We start from the raw sequence: 17,833 nt of genomic DNA, 5'->3' as shown, positions 1-17,833 counted from the left end.
GTACATCCCACCTTTTCCTCCAGCTTCCACAGTTGGCTGCCCGTGGGCACACAGCTTTCTGCCAGGGCGAGTGGCGTTTCTGGCCTGCCTCTCCGACACGTGACAGCACGTTACTCTCCGCAGTCGAGCCAGGCCACACCCCTCTACACGGGAGTACCTCTGCTCTGCTGCAAGCACTCGAGCACTGCTTCGGGCTCTCACCGCCCGGCGACTTCGCCCTGTCAGCGCAACGCCGCCCCGCTCCGGGCCTCCGTGCGAGGAAAGGGCCCGAGCCCGGGCCCCGGCGCCGGCGCGAAGCCACGGAAGCGACAGGCGGCCTGGGAGGCGGCGGGGAACCGGTACCCGCCGCCCCGCCCCGCCCCCGCCGAGCCCTCCCCCCGCGGCAGGTGTGCGCCAGCGGGAGGGGTGCGGGGGAGCTCCCGCCTTCGCGCATGCGCGCCGCCCCGGCGGCTGGGACTTCCTCGACTGCGCCTGCGCGCTCTCCTCTCCCCTCGGGCAAGATGGCGGCGGGGCGATAGGTCAGGGGAAGCCAGTGAGGCGGGCGTTTGGGGGGGCTGGGCTGGCGGGGAGAGGGCCCCGGCGTCGCGGCTGAGGCGCGCCCGAGGGAGGCGGCTGCCGGGCAGGGTCTGGGCCCGCGCAGGAGCTGGGGCGGTGGCCGGGCTGTCCCGGAGCCCTCCGCGGGGATATGAGGAGCTGGGGAGACGGGGCAGAGGCCGGCCCTCGCCGGTGAGGAGGGGGAGCGGCTGTCCCCGTATGCGCGCCCGCCGGCTGCCCCTTCACGCCGCCCCGGGGAGGAGGCGCAGCTCGCGGGTCCGCGCCCGTGGCGGCAGCGGCGGGAGGCGTCGGAGGAGTCGCGGCGGCGCTGCCGGGCGGGGAGAGGAAGGCGGACAGGTGAGTGCCCGTCGGCCGAAGCGCCGGCCCCGGTGGACCCTGCCCGCTTCACCGGGCCCTTCTCGGGCAGCCCCCGCTAGCGGCAGCCCCGGGCGGGTTTGAACCAGGATTCCGTCTGGGGCAGGCTTGTGTGCGCTTCTCCCTGAAGGCGCCCGCCCCTGCCCCTCGTCCCCGGCGGCGGGTCGCCGCGCTGGCACAGGGCTGAGTCCCGTAGCTGCAGCCCCCCAGGCAGAAGGAGCCTGATCCCGTGGGTGTTACTCAAAGCCGGTAGTGGCTTGCTTGCCTTGCTTTTTGTTTGGTTTTTTTTTTTTTGAGTGTGTGGTAGTATAATGCTATTTGACTTCACTTAGTGGTTTTGTTCTTCAAAATCTGCCTTGAAGTATTCAGATATTAGGTAGCTAAAATACCACTGGAACATGAAGGCAATAGGGTTAAGGCCCAGTGACTAGGTTTTAGGAAGAGCTCAGCTGCTGTCTTGTTTGAAAAGATATTTAAAGTCCTTGACCTGCAAAAACTTTCCTCTAACTGTTAGGTGAGTCTAACTTCAAAACTTGGTATTAGCAGGGCTTATTTGTTCTGTTATGTGTCCTCTCTGACCTCTTGTATTGAGGGGTGGATCTGTACAGGTGTCTGTGACTACAGCCTCAGTTTCTGAAGTCAGTCTAGCCTCAGCTGTCATTCAGGGCTTCAGAAGTGATTGAGTGTGAAGTAGAATAGTTCAGGTTTCTGTAAATGTCGGCTTCATTGTGTAGCTGCAGAGTAATGGAGAAGTGAAGACGCAAGTTACTAAACTTTATGATGGACTTCTTTGTTGTTGCCTTGACCCCCTTCATAATAAACAATAGGATGGTAGTGACCTGTAAAACTGGAAAGACAAGCCTTTTGATAAAGCTGTCATAGAAACTTTGAACTTTCCGAAAAATAAATTAAGGTTCTGCAGAAACTGTTTTCGTGTACTTGTTCCTACCAAGTACTGATTGAACAAGAGAGATTTTTCTAAGGACCAGTGGAGAAACACAGATTGAAAGCTTTGCTTCAGGAGAACTGCTAACCTTTTGGTAAGTTAAGCCTATGGCAAGAGTTAAGTTAACATTAGGTTACTAATTGAAATGCAGAGAAACTGAACCTTTTTCCTATTCAGGTGCTGTAACCTTATATTTTTAAACTGTGTTTGAAAAAAATGGTATGCCAGATGGATTCAACCAATCCTAAGCACTCAAGAAACATTACTTTTAAAGTGAATGTCATGAGATCATTGTTATGCTTCAGCTTCAACTTCCTTTATGCATATTTTTTCCTTTAATTACGGTGAAGACTATTTATAGAATAGTTCTGTCCAGTGAGAAAGATCTTGCAAGTACTTGCTCTCCTTGGATGCTTTAGGTTTCAAAAAAAAAAAAAATAATTATTTGGTGGAAGGTGTTTATACTTAGGGGTATAAAGGAAAAAAACCCCAAAACTGTGGAAATCCAAATGGTGATATAGTTGATGAAATATTTTATTTCTAAATAATGCAATAGGAAACACTATTGAACATAAGAACATGTCTTACCATGTGTCTTATTTCCATGCAATGAAATCCATGCTCAAGTATGTTGTCCTGGCTTTGGCTGGGATAGAGTTAACTTTCTTCATAGTAGCTGGTATAGTGTTATGTTTTGCATTCAGTATGAGAAGAATGTTGATGACACATGGATGTTTTCAGTTGTTTCTAACTAGTGTTTAGACTAAGTCAAGGATTTTTCAGCTTCTCATCCTCAGCCAGCAAGAAGGCTGGAGGGGCACAAGAAGTTGGGAGGGGACATAGGCAGGATGGCTGACCCAAACTGGCCAGATGGGTACTGCATACTGTGTGACATCATGCCCAGTATATAAACTGGCGGGGGGATGGCCTGTGGGGGGATGGCCTGGGAGGGTGATCGCCGCTGGGGAACTAACTGGGCATCAGTCAATGAGTGGTGAGCAATTGCATTGTACACCACTTGTTTTTGTATATTCCAATCCTTTTATTAGTATTGCCATTTTAATATTGTTATTATTATCATTATTAGTTTCTTCATTTCTGTTCTATTAAAGTGCTTTTATCTCAACCCATGAATTTTACACCCCCCTCTCCCCCCCCCCCCCCCCCGTTCTCTCCCCCATCCTTTTGGGTGTGGGGGGGAAGTGAGTGAGCAGCTGCATGGTGCTTAGTTGCTGGCTGGAGTTAAACCATGACATATGTCAAGTTTTGATACCTAGGCATCTGTTGCAGAAAATGTTCGTCAAGTAACTAACATTATAACTACAGTTTCTTTAAAATTTACAACGAATACCATCAGCAATGTGCTGTGCCAATGTATGCACAAAGTTTTTAATACTCTGTTTTGGTCTTTATTAGTGCTACATGAATAGTCGTTGGCCCCAATGAATACCTGCATTTTGTATTTACAGTACCTTGTGTATGCTTTCAAAAATATATGTGGGGTGTGTGTGTATATATATTTACTTTTATAAAGACTTCTAGATTATTTCTAGAATCTCCTTATATCTAGATAATCTCTAGAGTAAGGGATTTATATCCCTTTATGATTGTATTTAAAACTAAATAGCATAGTTAACAATTAAACTTCCTTAATCCTGTAATGATCAAGAAAGAAGATTTTTATTTGGCTGTCTTTATTTTGGCTAGACTGAAAATTTGTTCTTTTCTTTAGTTGGGATTGTTTTATAGTAGTTAACTTGTTTGTTCAAGCAGCTCAGTAGCAATAAACGTAATCATTCACACAGGTATTTTTATATATATATGCTTTTGGAAATATTTTATGGTAGCAAGTTGTTCTGAAATATCATGAATGGCAAGTGAAAGTTTAGCACTGATTTAGGATAATGTGCATTTTGTTTCCACTTTCAAACTATGCTGTAGAAGTTGTTTCATAGCATTATACAGTAGAAATCCATTAATTCTGTGGTATTCTCTTGCACTATCTGAAACTCAGGGTAAGAATCCTTTTTTTTGTTGTACATCAACACAACAGTAGAAAGCAATGCTTCTTTTTCTTTTTTTTGTATCAAGGTACCATGTTTTCATGGTATCATTTATAGTAACTTGTAGGATAGTAATGGAATAAGCAGTGGTTTAATGGACTGGAATTATGTAGGTAGCCAGCTTGGTGAATAAAACATACACTGCTAACTTTTCATCTTTTAATGACAGTATCAGTGTTACAAATGTTAAAAGAAAAAAGTGTATCAAGATTATTTTATGAGCTTAGCTTTCAATGAAGTCTACATTGTAAGTTTAAAAATGCAGTATGACTGTACTAAATGAATGTATATGGACTCAGCTGGGAAGTAGTTGTAACTGATCTTTAAATGGATCTTTTAGTCGTTTGCTGTTCATGTTCATACTGTTTTCATCATCCATTTATTAACAGTATGAGCAAAGCAAAACCACTTCTACTGTATAGTCTTGGCTTTGAGTCCTTCAGATTCACATACATAACTTCTAATGTTATTTAATAACCCACACTGTTGGGATTTTGATCCTAATTAACTTGAATCATGGCTACAAGTATGACTTTGTTAAAACAGTGTTAAAATAACCTGTGATAGTGATTTCAATGGCAAGTAATGCTGTGCTGTTGTAGAACTTGGGTTGTATGATTGCCATTCAGTTTTAGTTGAAAGTTTTCATCATGTTGCATCAGTTGTAGCTGGGCGATAAAGCTGCTACACAGTAACCATTTGCTCAAAGTATCAGAGGTCTATATTCAGCAGGGATGCTATGTTTCAGTGACAGTTATGGGAGAGGTAGGTAGTTCCCAAAAAGGTTAAAAAGAATAATACTTATTTGGTTGGTTTTGTTATCTCCATGTGCTGCTATAGCAGTACATCTGATACTGCTTGCTGGTCATGGTCACAAGGCTAGTATACGCTAATTTGAATTGACTGCCAAAGATTAATTGGGTTCCATGAGTATGTTCATTTGTGTCTTTGTTAGAGGATGATGGCTTTAATGTTAGTCATCACTCGTGGAAATCAGAAATATTAAAAACATAAATGCTGTCTGAGATCAGAGAGAATTCATTATGCCATTACTTCCATGTGGATTTTCAGAAGGTGAGAAATAAAGTTCAATAGACAAGAGTTTCTTTCAAATTAGTAAATGCAGTTGTATTAGAGCACAAGTAGTTTGATTTCTCAATTGAAATGGTAAACTAAGACCTTGAGTTTAAGGATCAATAGCATTTTGATTTGTCTTTCATAAGCATAGTGTTATTCTTCAGGGGTGCATTTTAACTGCAAATTGATAGAATAGTAACCTCTAATGGAAACAGAGACCTTATGTAGACTTTACAGTTCAAAATAGAAAGAATTTAGGCTTGTGTTGAGATAGTATAACGATGCTTCTTTTAATGCTGTAGTTTTTTTGAAGAGATGAACTTTTTCTTATCCTGCAATAGAACTCTGGCGACACAGTAAGGCATTATGTAAGGCTTAGCTTTTCACACATAGATTAAATACTTTGAGTGAAAATTGTGTATTTTTTCTGGAAGTTGGATATCAATAAAAAGCTTTCTTATTTGTGCAGTTACTGGTATGAGTGTTGGTTGCTTTAAATAGATTCTGAAAAGTGCTGAGTTTCACAAAACTGAATTTGGCTGTTAGTAGATTGGCCTTTTTGTAGTAACTGGCATGTGGAGAGAACTGGAAGGAAACTAGGACTTCTCATTGTTGTGTAACAAGAGTGCAAAGAAATCATGAAAGCATAAATTGTGTGAGTTGGCTTTCCCTTTATTAATGCAAAAAAGTTCTCGGGATCACATGAGCTTTTTCTCCTCTCTGAAACCCCTGCTATGGAGATCTCACATTGCTGCTCTTTCATTTAAAGGGCTTCAGCTAAGAATCTCTTTAGAACTAAGCAATAATTTTTCTTATTGGGTTAAACAATCCAATAACCAAACAATTTTTATACAGAAATTTAGTTATATTGCTCAAACATGCCTAGTTTGTCTCATTGTCCTTTCACTTTGTCATGGTTTAACCCCAGCCAGCAATTAAGCACCACAAAGCTGCTCACTCACTTCCCCCCCACACCCAAAAGAATGGGGGAGAGAACGGGGGTGGGGTGGGTGTGTGGAGTAAAACTCATGGGTTGAGATAAGAGCACTTTATTATCATTATTAGTTTCTTCATTTCTGTTCTATTAATAACAATATTAAAATGGCAATACTAATAAAAGGATTGGAATATACAAAACAAGTGGTGCACAATGCAATTGCTCACCACTCATTGACTGATGCCCAGTTAGTTCCCCAGCGGCGATCACCCTCCCAGGCCATCCCCCCACAGGCCATCCCCCCACCAGTTTATATACTGGGCATGATGTCACACAGTATGCAGTACCCATCTGGCCAGTTTGGGTCAGCCATCCTGCCTATGTCCCCTCCCAACTTCTTGTGCCCCTCCAGCCTTCTTGCTGGCTGAGGATGAGAAGCTGAAAAATCCTTGACTTAGTCTAAACACTAGTTAGAAACAACTGAAAACATCCATGTATCATCAACATTCTTCTCATACTGAATGCAAAACATAACACTATACCAGCTACTAGAAAGAAAATTAACTCTACCCCAGCTGAAACCAGGACAACTTTAAGCTAATTGAGTCATAGATTGAGTTTTATGGCTTGGTTGTGCTTTGCTGGTATTTCTTTGAATAAGATTCCGACTTTTTTTCTATATACTAGAAATTGAAATTCATTTGATCAATAAGAAGCGTTCTCCTCAAGCCCCCTCTGGCTTTCTTTGTTACAGACTCTACTGGAGTTTGTCTTTGGATTGCGAACTCCCTGTTTAGTTAGCGGGGTGACTTGCGACTCAGGCCTGTCAGCCTGGCCTTGGTGCTGGGGAATGTTATGGAGTGGAACACCTTGAGTGCCATCATGCAGCATGTACAGGACAACCAGGTGATCAGGCCCAGTCAGCGTGGGTTTATGAAAGTCAGGTTCTGCTTGACTAACCTGATATCCGTCTATGACAACATGACCTGCGTAGTAGGTGAGAGGAAAGGCTGTGGATGTTGTCTACCTAGACTTCAGTAGAGCTCTTGACGCTGTTTCCCACAGCGTTCTCCTGGAGAAACTGGCTGCTCATGGCTTGGACAGGTGTACTCTTTGCTGGGTAAAAAAACTGGCGGGATGGCTAAACCCAAAGAGTTGTGTTGAATGGACTTAAATCCAGTTGGTGGCCGGTCATAAGTGGTGTTCCCCAGGGCTCAGTATTGGGGCCAGTTCTTTTTAATATCTTTATCAATGACCTGGATGAGGGGATTGATTGCACCCTCAGTAAGTTTGCAGATGACACTAAAGTGGGCAGAAGTGTTAATCTGCTTGTGGGTAGGAAGGCTCTACAGAGGCATCTGGACAGGTTGGGTCAATGGGCGAAGGCCAGTTGTATGAGATTCAACAAGGTTAGGTGCTGGGTCCTGCACTTGGGTCACAAGAACCCCATGCAGTGCTACAGGCTTGGGGAAGAGTGTCTGGAAAGCTGCCTGGCGGAAAAAGACCTGGGGCTGTTGATCAACAGCTGGCTGAATATGAGCCAGCAGTGTGTCCAGGTGGCCAGAAAGGCCAATAACATCCTGGCTTGTATCAGAAATAGTGTGACCAGCAGGACTAGGGAAGTGATAGTCCCCTGTACTCGGCCCTGGTGTGACTGCATCTCAAATACTGTCTTCTGCTGTGGGCCCCTCACTACAAGAAAGACACTGAGGTGCTGAAGCGTGTCCAAAGGAGAGCAACGAAGCTGATGAGGGGTCTTAGTAGAGCACAAGTCTTATGAGGAGTGACTGAGGAACTGGGGTCGTTTAGCCTGGAGAAAAGGAGGCTGAGTAGAGAGCAATAAGGTGTTCCCAAGTACCTGAAAGGAGGTGGTAGCAAGGTGCATGTCAGTCTCTTTTCCCAAGTAAAAAGTGACAGCACAAGAGGAAACAGCCCCTAGCTGAACTAGAGGAGGTTTAGGTTGGATATTAGGAAAAATTTCTTCACCAAAAGGATTCTCAGGCATTAGAACTGGCTGCCCAGGCAAGTGGTTGAGTCATCATCCCTGGAGGTATTTAAAAGACAGGTAGATGTGGCGCTTAGGGACATGGTTTAGCGCTGGACCTGGCAATGTTAGGTTTACTGTTGGACTTGATGATCTTAAAGGTCTTTTCCAACCTAAATGATTCTAATAAAATTATTTGAATGTCTGAATAAGTATGTCAGGATAGAACTTACAGCTGTCACTGTGTATGCAGAAGTGGATTCCTGCTCCTTATTTCAGTTTGTCTCCTGATGTTTATTTGTTTGTGTTTTGGGTTTCTTGTGTTTGGGGGATTTTTTTTTTTGTTATACAGCAGTATTTTTCTTACCTTCCCATATTCCCCCAAGTCAGTTAAGTATTAGTGTGAATAAAAATGTAGACTGAGGATGTGGTTATATAAATAAGAAATGAGATTCCAACATGGTGGTGAAAATCAGAAGTACTGTAATATTAAATGTATCCCTATGGCTTTAGTGGAAATTATGCATCAGATTGTCTTTGCAAGACTTTTTTTGACAAAAATCCTGTGAGCGTCTTTGGTCACAGACTTTATATTCAAGTATACACAGCAGAACAGATCTGAATCCATGTTACTACTTGGGTTATCCTTGGAGAAATAGAGTAATCTTCAGAGTGACAGGAGCAAAGTGTTACTACATCAGAATTATTACACAGAGTTTGTCTAACCTAGTAGTTCTATGTAATGTGGCTTTGTGTTGTAATTGTTTCCTAGAAATTGAGGGGTGTTACTAAAAACAAAGAAATATGACATGTAGTGTGCAGAGATTTTTGTTGTTGTGAAGAGTTTTTCTTGTTTGGGGGTTTTATAATTAATCGTTTTTCATAACTAGCCTTTGTAATAAATATGTGGCCTCTGCTGGGATAGAGTTGATAGGGTTCGTTCTTCCCTACAATTCAATCATTATAACGATGATTCTCCAGTTTGTTACAGGTAGCTCTTACTGTACTGTGGGTGTAAAGTTCTTGCTTACAATGTCTTACCTTGCAGCTGATCTCTGTTCTCAGAAGTGACTGATTTGCCAAGCTTGTGAAGTTTGTAATGTTGCTTTTTGTGCCAGTTGTGCTTGGATTTGAAGGAGAATATAGGAAAAGGTGTTGATGGTAGAAGAGTAGTTAGATGTTGTAATTAAGAGAAACAAAGGAGTGTGCTGTAGAGCAAGTTAAAATTGAGGTGAGTATATAGCTGTACCTGTATTTCAGTGCTTTTGTTTGAGGGAAGGAGAAGGTCTAGTTAATCCTATATTGGAATTTAGTAGTTCAGAGATTAGAGTCTTTCAGTTCCTGATTTTTCTAGAAGTGTTATTTCAGACCTGGTAACAGTACTGTCCTAGAATGTAGTAACTCTAGGAATAAGCTTTTCATGAGGCTCTGCTGTAAGATTTTGAGCAGATACATTCATGTTCTACAAGAAACAGTCATGCTACTTGTTATCCTAATAGATGCTTTAATGGTCAAGGTTTCTTCTAATAGCGTGATAAAGTAATAGCTTTTATTTTTGTTTGAATGATAATGGAAACAGTGAAACATTCAATTATCATTGCTAATTTAAACATTTAAAATGTTTCTGTATTTAAAAAAAAATTCTGGAGTAGAAAATGCCTAATTTATCTTTGATTTATTTTAGTAATGTAATCGATTCCTTGCTGGCTTGAACCATCTGAAAACAGTATGTTGGAAAGTGCAACAGGTTCTTTGTGTGTTTTTTTTTAACTGCATGAAAATGTCACTTCAGTCACAACAGTTACCTCCATTGCTTTGTGTATGTATAACATCCTTTGGAATAGGCTAAGATTCATTAAACTGTGAAACAAGACATTCCTTTTGAAAATGGAGCAAAATAGTTTCATTAAACAAGATCATAATCTTACTAAGTTTAATTTTGTGTGTACAGTATCTGAATAAAAATACTGAGATCCTCAGTTGTTCCTCTTGGATGCAGGTCATAGTAGTGCTGTCTTTGTAGATCTAAATTCAGATGTCAGTCTTGCAAAGAACTTCAACTTTGCCTCAAATTGCTGACATCTTAGTGTAATACTGCTGTTGTCCCAAAAGTGGGGTCATTTACCCGGTGTGCAAAAGGCCAATGTACACACAGAGCAGAGGTATTTTATTCCAATTCATGTCTGCGCAAAGATGGGAGCTAGGTGGTAATCCACAAAGCTAGCACACCTTATACCTGAACAGGCAAGCAGTTTATGCAGTTTAGTTTTACATATTTAGTTTCCAAAGTTCTTCCTCCGAACTCTTATTGGTAGTTGCTTATCTGCCACAGTTTCTATTGGGCTGAAGTTTTCCCCACTTCGAATTAAAGGTACAGTGTTCTTTTATTCTACAGCGCGTGCGCAGGGAGGGGTGGGGTGGGTATGACATTTTGGTCTTGAATTGAGTCGGTGGTCCTGATCTCCCCCTGCTGCCTTTACCTTCCCCCAGTTACTGAAGATCTTTGCTGACTTCATGCCCATTAGCAATTATGCAACTTTCAGTACCTTCTGGGGTAGGATGCTGCCTTCTTATCAGTCTTTTAGTTCTTCTTCAGGGGCACAGTTGTTAGCAAGGCATGCATAGTTTATACAGAGGGCATCCTGTTTCACAAGACCGTTGTTGCCTTTTTAAGGTGGCTTAAGTACATCATTTTCCCCCTTTGAGACTGAGATCTCTTCATTTGAGTCTTATAAGTCTCACTACTTTGTTTTATCATCATTATATATGCTCTAGTTGTGACTTGTAAAACCAGTCTCTTGATACAACTTAAAACAACACAAAGTACAATTGTAAAAATTACAACAGCGATCAAAGTTTTAATTAGGTTTGCCAACCATCTAGTAAGGGAGAATCCTATTCCGTGTAATATTTTATTTAACCACCCTACTTCAATTGTTGCTCAGAACTTTTTTCTAAGTCTAAAGTTAATATTCCCCAATTTAAAGGATTGTCTGCCAACTCAGGTGGAGGGAGGCAAGCGTTTACGCTGCTAACATTCTGGATTCACCTAAAGGACTGGATAAGCTGTAAAACTGAATTCTCTTGACCTAGAGCTTGTACCAAATGGGATATTATAATAATCAACTTCTTCATTCTCACAAAGTTCAACGATCTCTGATCAGCTGAAATTTAAGTTTCCCAGTCTGTGTGGCTCTCCACTTTTCTTAATCTGGTTCTGGTGCTCTTTTCACTCGCATGTAAGGAATCCAGAAGTCAATTCCTTCCACTTTGACTACAGTGTAGGTTTTAAATGAGAGTGGAAGGTCCTTTCCTTTAGAGGTTCATCTTTCCAGGTCCATATGTAAATGATGTCCCCTGGTTGGAATGGATTAACTGGTATATCCAACAGGAGGGAGAACTTCTGATTTACGTACCTGTGCAGTGAAGATAAAGTCTGTGAAAGAGGAATCAAATGTTCTTTAACATCAGCCTGCCCTTTTATATGCATTTGGTCTCTTTCGTTGTTCAAAAAAATTCATGGGATATGCTTTCCCATCCACAATCTCAAAAGGATTTACTTTCTCTTTGACCATAGGAGTTACTTGAATTCATAAAAGAGCTAAAGGTAAAATTTCTGTCCACTTAAGGTGTGTTTCTTCACACAGTTTAGCAAGTTGTTCAAGAGTTTGATTCATTCTTTCTACCTTTCCACTTGATTGTGGCCTCCAAGGGGTGTGTAATTACCACTTAATCTGTAAAAACTTAGAAATCCCTTGCACCACTTCTGCAATGAGGCACATTATCAGAGGAGATTCTTTCTGGAATACCAAATTGGAGTATTATTTCCTTCAGTAAGATTCTAATTAGCTCTCTAGCTGTGTTGGTACAGCAAGGGAAAGCCTCTGGCCAACCAGAAAAGGTATCTACCAAGACCAATAAATATTTATATTGGTTACACCTAGGTTGTAAAAAAAAAAAAAAAATCTGAAAAATCTGTTTGTTGGTATTCCCTAGGAGTTATTCCTTGTTTCACAATTCCTTTTATAACCTTTTTCCCGATTTTTTGATTATTAGCACAGCAGATGGGGCACTCTTTTACTACCATGTCTGCTACCCTTTGCATTTTTGGTCCAAAAAGATTTCTTTTGGCAGTTATTGTCAGTGCACTTCTCCTGTATGTGGCTCCTGATGTAATCTCTTGAGCAAAGTTTCTATCATTCTTTCAGGAATCAATAATTGCTTTAATGGTGTTATACACCAACCTTGTTCATTTTTGGAGCTGTCTATTTGTTCTGCTAATTGATCTTCTTTCTCAGTATATTTTGGTGCTGGTAATTCTAAACAAGGCCTTGGTATTAAAGCTTCTTCAAATTTTGGCTCCTTTAGAGCTGCCTTTTTTGCAAAACAATTAGTCTTCCATTTTTCCTTTTATAATTTCACTATTTCCCCTTTCATGGGCTTTACAGTGTATTAGTGCAACCTTCTTTGGTAGGAGAACTGCTTGCAGCAGTCTCAAAATTTCGGTCCCATATTTTGAGTTCCTTGTGAGTTTAACAGTCCTCTTTCCTTCCACATTGCCCCATGTGCATGTACCACCCTCAATGCATATTTAGAATCTGGGTATATATTAACTCTTTTTCCATGACTTTATGCCAGAACCTGGGTCAGTGCTATTCCTTCTGAGTGGAAGTGTTGCTAGGCAGTGCCTTAGTTTCTAGTGGTTGGGCATTTGTTACCTCTGCATATCCAGCTGTGGTAGGTTGACCCTGGCTAGGTGCCCATCAGAGCTGCTCTATCACTCCCCCTCCTCAACTGGACAGGGGAGAGAAAATGGGTCAAGATAATGACAGTTTAATAAAGTAAAAGCAAAGGAAAACAAAAGATTTTACTCTGAACTTCCCATCAGCAGGCAATGTCTGGCCACTTCCTGGGAAGCAGGGCTTCAGTACTCATAGCGGTTGCTCCAGAAGACGAATGTAAAATAACCAATACCTGCCCTTCCATCTCCCTCTACTTAACTTTTATAGCTGAGCTGATGTCATATGGCATGGAATATTCATTTGGTCAGTTTGGGTCAGCTGTCCTGGCTATGTCCCCTCCCAAGATCTTGCCCAGCCCCAGTCTGCTGGTGAGGGGAGGGAGGGTGCAGATGTTGGAGAGACAGCCTTGATGCTGTGCAAGCACTGCTCAGTGGCAGCGAAAACACTGATGTGTTAATCAACACCTTTCTAGCTACCAGTACAGAGGACAGCACTAGGGGGCTGCTATGGGGAGAATTAAATTCATCTCAGCCAGACCCAATACAATCTTCACCCCTTATTCTGTACCATTTGTGTTATACTTAGGTCCCACATAATTTAATACACATGTATCTTCTAACTCTTCCATTGTATTTAATTCTTATTACGGAAATCCTTCCTTACCAACACTTAACAACTGAAACTACATACTTAAACCACCTTTATACCTAACATACAGATTTATCTGTTCTTGTTAAATACTATCCCCTGTCCTTTAACAGATAGATATTCCATGGGCTTCTTCCACTCCTCTAGATGTTCATATACAGGCTATGACTTGGGCCCCATCTGTCAAGATGAGTGGTCAAGACAGAAGAAGCAGTATGTTCAGTTGTTGGGCACCAACACTGGCTTGGCTTGGGTCACTGTTGCACTTGTCTGGTTCCTTGCTAAATTCACTCTTCTGTGGTTCAGGTCATTCCCGCTACATTACTTCCTACAACATACAACTCGCATCACAGATTATTTTTCCCCCAAGGTTAAATGTCCTTGAGGCACACAGCAGGTCTCCCCATACTCCTGCGTTACCCACCAAGTACACCCAGGTCCTTGAGCAAAGCCAATCCCATGAATGGGTTTGTGTTTTCCCATGAGAGGAGCAATCCATACTGCCTTCCCCAGCCACTTCCCCATGTGCACTACGGGGACCTTATCTCCTCCCACAGTATGTAGGGGTTTTGTTTGGGCCGGACCAGGATGGTTATCAGATCCTCTGCTGTTAACTAGCCAAATGGCTTCTGTATCCCAGTACTTCCATGCCCCATTGTCTAGCGCTCTCAACATTGTCTTTAACAGTCCATTATATCTCTCAAGCTTTCCAGATGCTTGTGGGTGACAGGGGCTGTGATATACCCACTCAGTGCCATGTTTCTTTGCCCAGGAGTTTATTTCAGAAATGAGTCCTATTGATTCAATTCTTTCTGGGGTGCCATGTTCCCACAGACTTTGCTTTTCAAGGCCTAAGATGGTGTTCCAGACAGTGGCATGGTTTACAGGATATGTTTCTAGCCAACCAGTAGTTGCTTCCACCATGATGAGTATGTAGCGCTTGCCTTGGCATGTTTGAGGCAGTGGTCCAAAGTAGTCAATTTGCCAGGCCTCTCCATATTGAAAACCCAGCCACTGCCCTCTGTTCTAGGGAGACCTTACTCTTGTGGCTCGCTTGATTGCAGTACACGTTTCACGTTCATGAGTGACCTGTGTGATAGCCTCCATGGTCAGGTCCACCTCTCGATCACGAGCCCATCTATATGTTGCATCTCTCCCTACATGTCCCAATGTTTTGTGGGCCCATTGAGCTACAAGTAGCTCACCCTTCTGCTCCCAGTCCAGGTCCACCTGAGCTACTTCAATTTTGGCAGCCTTGTCTACCTCTTCATTGTTTCAGTGTTCTTCAGTGGCACGGCTTTTGGGCATGTGAGCGTCTACATAACATATCTTTAGAGCCATGTGTTCTACCTGGGCAGCAATGTCCTGCCACAATGCAGCAGCCCAGATGGGTTTACCCCTGTGCTGCCAATTGGTCATCTTCTACTGCTGTAGCCACCCCCATAGGGCATTAGCCACCATCCAGGAGTCAGTATAGAGAGAGTACTGGCAACTTTCTTCATTCTGCAATATCTAGGGCTAGTTGGATTGCTTTCACTTCTGCAAACTGACTTGACTCACTTTCTCCTTCAGTGGCCTCAATGATGTGTCATGTGGGACTCCACACAGCACCTTTGCACTTCTGATGGTTTCCTACCACAAGACAGTATCCATCAGTAAACAAAGCATAATGCCTTTCATCTTCTGATAACTCATTATATAGTGGTGCCTTTTGGGCACAAGCCACCTTCTCAGGCAGTGCTCCAAAATCTCTGCCTTCTGGCCATTCCATGATCTCTTCCAGGATTCCTGGGCAGTTGGATTTCCCCAGTTGAGCTTGTTGGGTGATCAACGCTATCGACTTATTCCTTGTAGCGCTGATTGCATGATGTGTAGAGGGGATGTTTCCTTTGAACATCCAGCACGGGCAGTTGTGGTGCCATGAGGAGATATGCTTCTGTACCAACAACTTCAGAAGTGGCTTGAGTCTACTCATATGCTACTAGTATCTCTTTTTCAGTTGGGGTATAGCGGGCTTCTGACCTTGGGTTTCTCCTGGTGTTTTCTGCCAGAGGCTCCAGGTAAGACCATGCTTCCCAGCTGCAGTGTAGAGTACATTTTGCACATCTGGTCCTGTCTGGACAGGCCCAAGAGCTACCGCACGAGCCGTTTCCTGTCTGATATGCTCAAAGGCTTGTTGTTGCTCAAGGCCCCACTCAAAATAGTTCTTTTGGGTCACTCGATAGAGGGGTCACAAACTGACTATAACCTGCAATATGCATTCTCCAGAACCCTTCAAGGCCTAGGAAAGTTTGTTTCCTTCTTGTTAACTTGTGGAGACATAGTTGCTATCTTGTTGACCACATCCACAGGCACAGGATGGTGTCCTTCCTGCCATTTTACTTCGCAAGAACTGAATCTCTTGTGCAGGTCCCTTGACCTTGCTTTTCTTTATGGTGAAACCAGCTTTCAGAAGAATCTGAATTACTCTTTTTCCCTTCTCAAACACTTCTTCTGCCTTGTTGCCCCACACGATGATGTCATCTATGTATTGTAGATGTTGAGGGGCATCACCCTGTTCCAGTGTGGTTTGGATTAGTCCGTGACAAATGGTAGGGCTGTGCTTCTACCCCTGGGGCAGTTGATTCCCAGTGTATTTGACACCTCTCCATGTGAAAGCAAACTGTGGCCTGCACTCTGCTGCTAAGGGAATTGAGAAAAACGCATTGGCAATGTCAACTGTAGCATACCACTTCGATGCCAGTTCATATTAGAGCTCTAACGTGACTGGTACAGCAGCACTCAGTGGTAGTGTCACTTTGTTCAGCTGCGATAGTCTACTGTTAACCTCCACCCTCCATCAGACTTTTGCACTGGCCATATGAGACTGTTAAAATGTGAGTGAGTCTTGCTGATGACTCCTTGGCTCTCCTGTTGATGAATCAGCTCATGGGTGGGAGCCAGGGAGTCTCCGTTTGTGCAATATTGCCGCTGGTGCACTGTCCTGGTAGCAATTGGCACCTGCTGTTCTTCAGCTCACAGCAATCCCACAATGAAGGGATCTTCCGAGTGGCCAGGGAGGGGAGATAGCTGTTTGATCTTCTTTGTGTTCACAGTGGCTACACCAAAAGCCCATCAGTGCCCCTTTGGGTCCTTGAAGTACCCTCTCCTGAGGTAGTCTATGCCAAGGATACAAGAGGCTTCTGGGCTGGTCACAATGGGGTGCTTTTCCCACTTGTGCCCTGTTAAGCTCACCTCAGCCTCCAATACAGACAATTCTTGGCATCCCTGTGTCCCCCCCAGAGATCCAGATGGGTTCTGTGCCATGAACCCTGGTGGTACGAGCGTACACTGTGCACCAGTGTCTACCAAAGCCTTATACTTCTGTGGGTCTGATGTGTCAGGCCATCACATCCACACAGTCTGATATATCTGGTCATCCCTTTACTCCTCCTGGCTGAAAGCAGGGATCCTCTACTGCTATTCCTTGTCAGACTATTTACTCTCTGACCCTTGCAGTGCCAGACCAGAAGTCCCCTCACCAGAATCAAGGGAGATGGTTTCAGTTGTTCTATGCCTGGAAGATCACTGATTGCTTTCTTGGGTCTCTACAGCAACTACACTGCCAGCCGCCTTCTTGGGTGACCCCTTCTTAACAGCTGTCTTCCCTCTCAGTTCACATACGCGGGCTTCCACCTTAAAGGTGGGTTCACCATCCCACTTCATCATATCCTCCCCTTGGTCACACAGGAAGAACCAGAGTGTACCACGTGGCATACACCTGGGACTCTCTTTCCCTCTGATCAGGTCAGGAGAGGACTGATTTCTTGGAGTGTTCCTAACAGCCAAGGCGCTGTCCCGTAGGGATGAGAAGATACAGAGATTTTCTTCAAAGTTTTGGAGCCAGGATGACACTCTCTCCACAGTTGGTGTATCCATATCCGGGCAATACATCGCTGCCAAGCTGTTAGAATATGACGCTGGGGCACCTTGAATCACCTTCCTCCATGTGGCCCACGTGCACAGGACATCCTCTGGATCTTTGAAGACCTCATCACCATCTAGATCACTGTAGGTGACTTGCAGCACTGCTAACTCTCTCAGGGACTGGATGCCTTCCTCTGCAGTAGTCCACTTTTCTGAGGAGTTCACAAGTTCTTTCTTGAATGTGCCCTCACACTTGAGAGGAGCCATCTCCAGAGACTGCAAATTGTTGCCTCTTCCAATTCCTCTCTGAATTCCCCAGTTTCTAGCAAGGGATCTCAGCTGTTGGGCTTCCTTACCTTTCAGTTGCTGACTGTCAGCCCTGTTATCCCAGCATCAGAGAAGCCAGGCAGCAAGCCGCTCACCTGACTGGCGGCTGTAATCTTTCCACATGTCTTGAAGTTCTGATGAGGTCAGGGACCAGGTAGTTTCTGCTTCCTGTCTAAGTTCTCTCACTCCTTCCTCCAATTTCTTTATGAAAGGACCAGCTTCTAGATCAAACCTTTCCTCTTCTCCTTATCCTTCTCTTACTAATTAATGATATGGACCCATTGATCTCCTTGT

The 17,833-nt window shown here is 43.5% G+C and overlaps 1 protein-coding gene across 4 annotated transcripts in view; it reads left to right on the top strand.

The window, feature by feature from the left end:
• Window positions 1-510: 510 nt before the first annotated feature.
• The window catches only part of APC (APC regulator of WNT signaling pathway), a 317,483-nt gene continuing 300,160 nt past the window's right edge, over window positions 511-17,833 (top strand). For all 4 annotated transcript variants that reach the window (XR_007505045.1, XM_049794815.1, XM_049794814.1 and 1 more), the window contains exon 1: window positions 511-891. The gene's annotated coding sequence lies outside the window, so the exon portion shown is untranslated. The remainder of the gene's footprint in view (window positions 892-17,833) is intronic.

The sequence above is a fragment of the Accipiter gentilis genome, chromosome Z, assembly GCF_929443795.1.
Source record: "Accipiter gentilis chromosome Z, bAccGen1.1, whole genome shotgun sequence".
NCBI classification, from domain to species: Eukaryota; Metazoa; Chordata; class Aves; order Accipitriformes; family Accipitridae; genus Astur; species Astur gentilis.
Note: the sequence above shows the minus strand (reverse complement) of the source record. Positions and strands in the feature narration are given on the sequence as shown.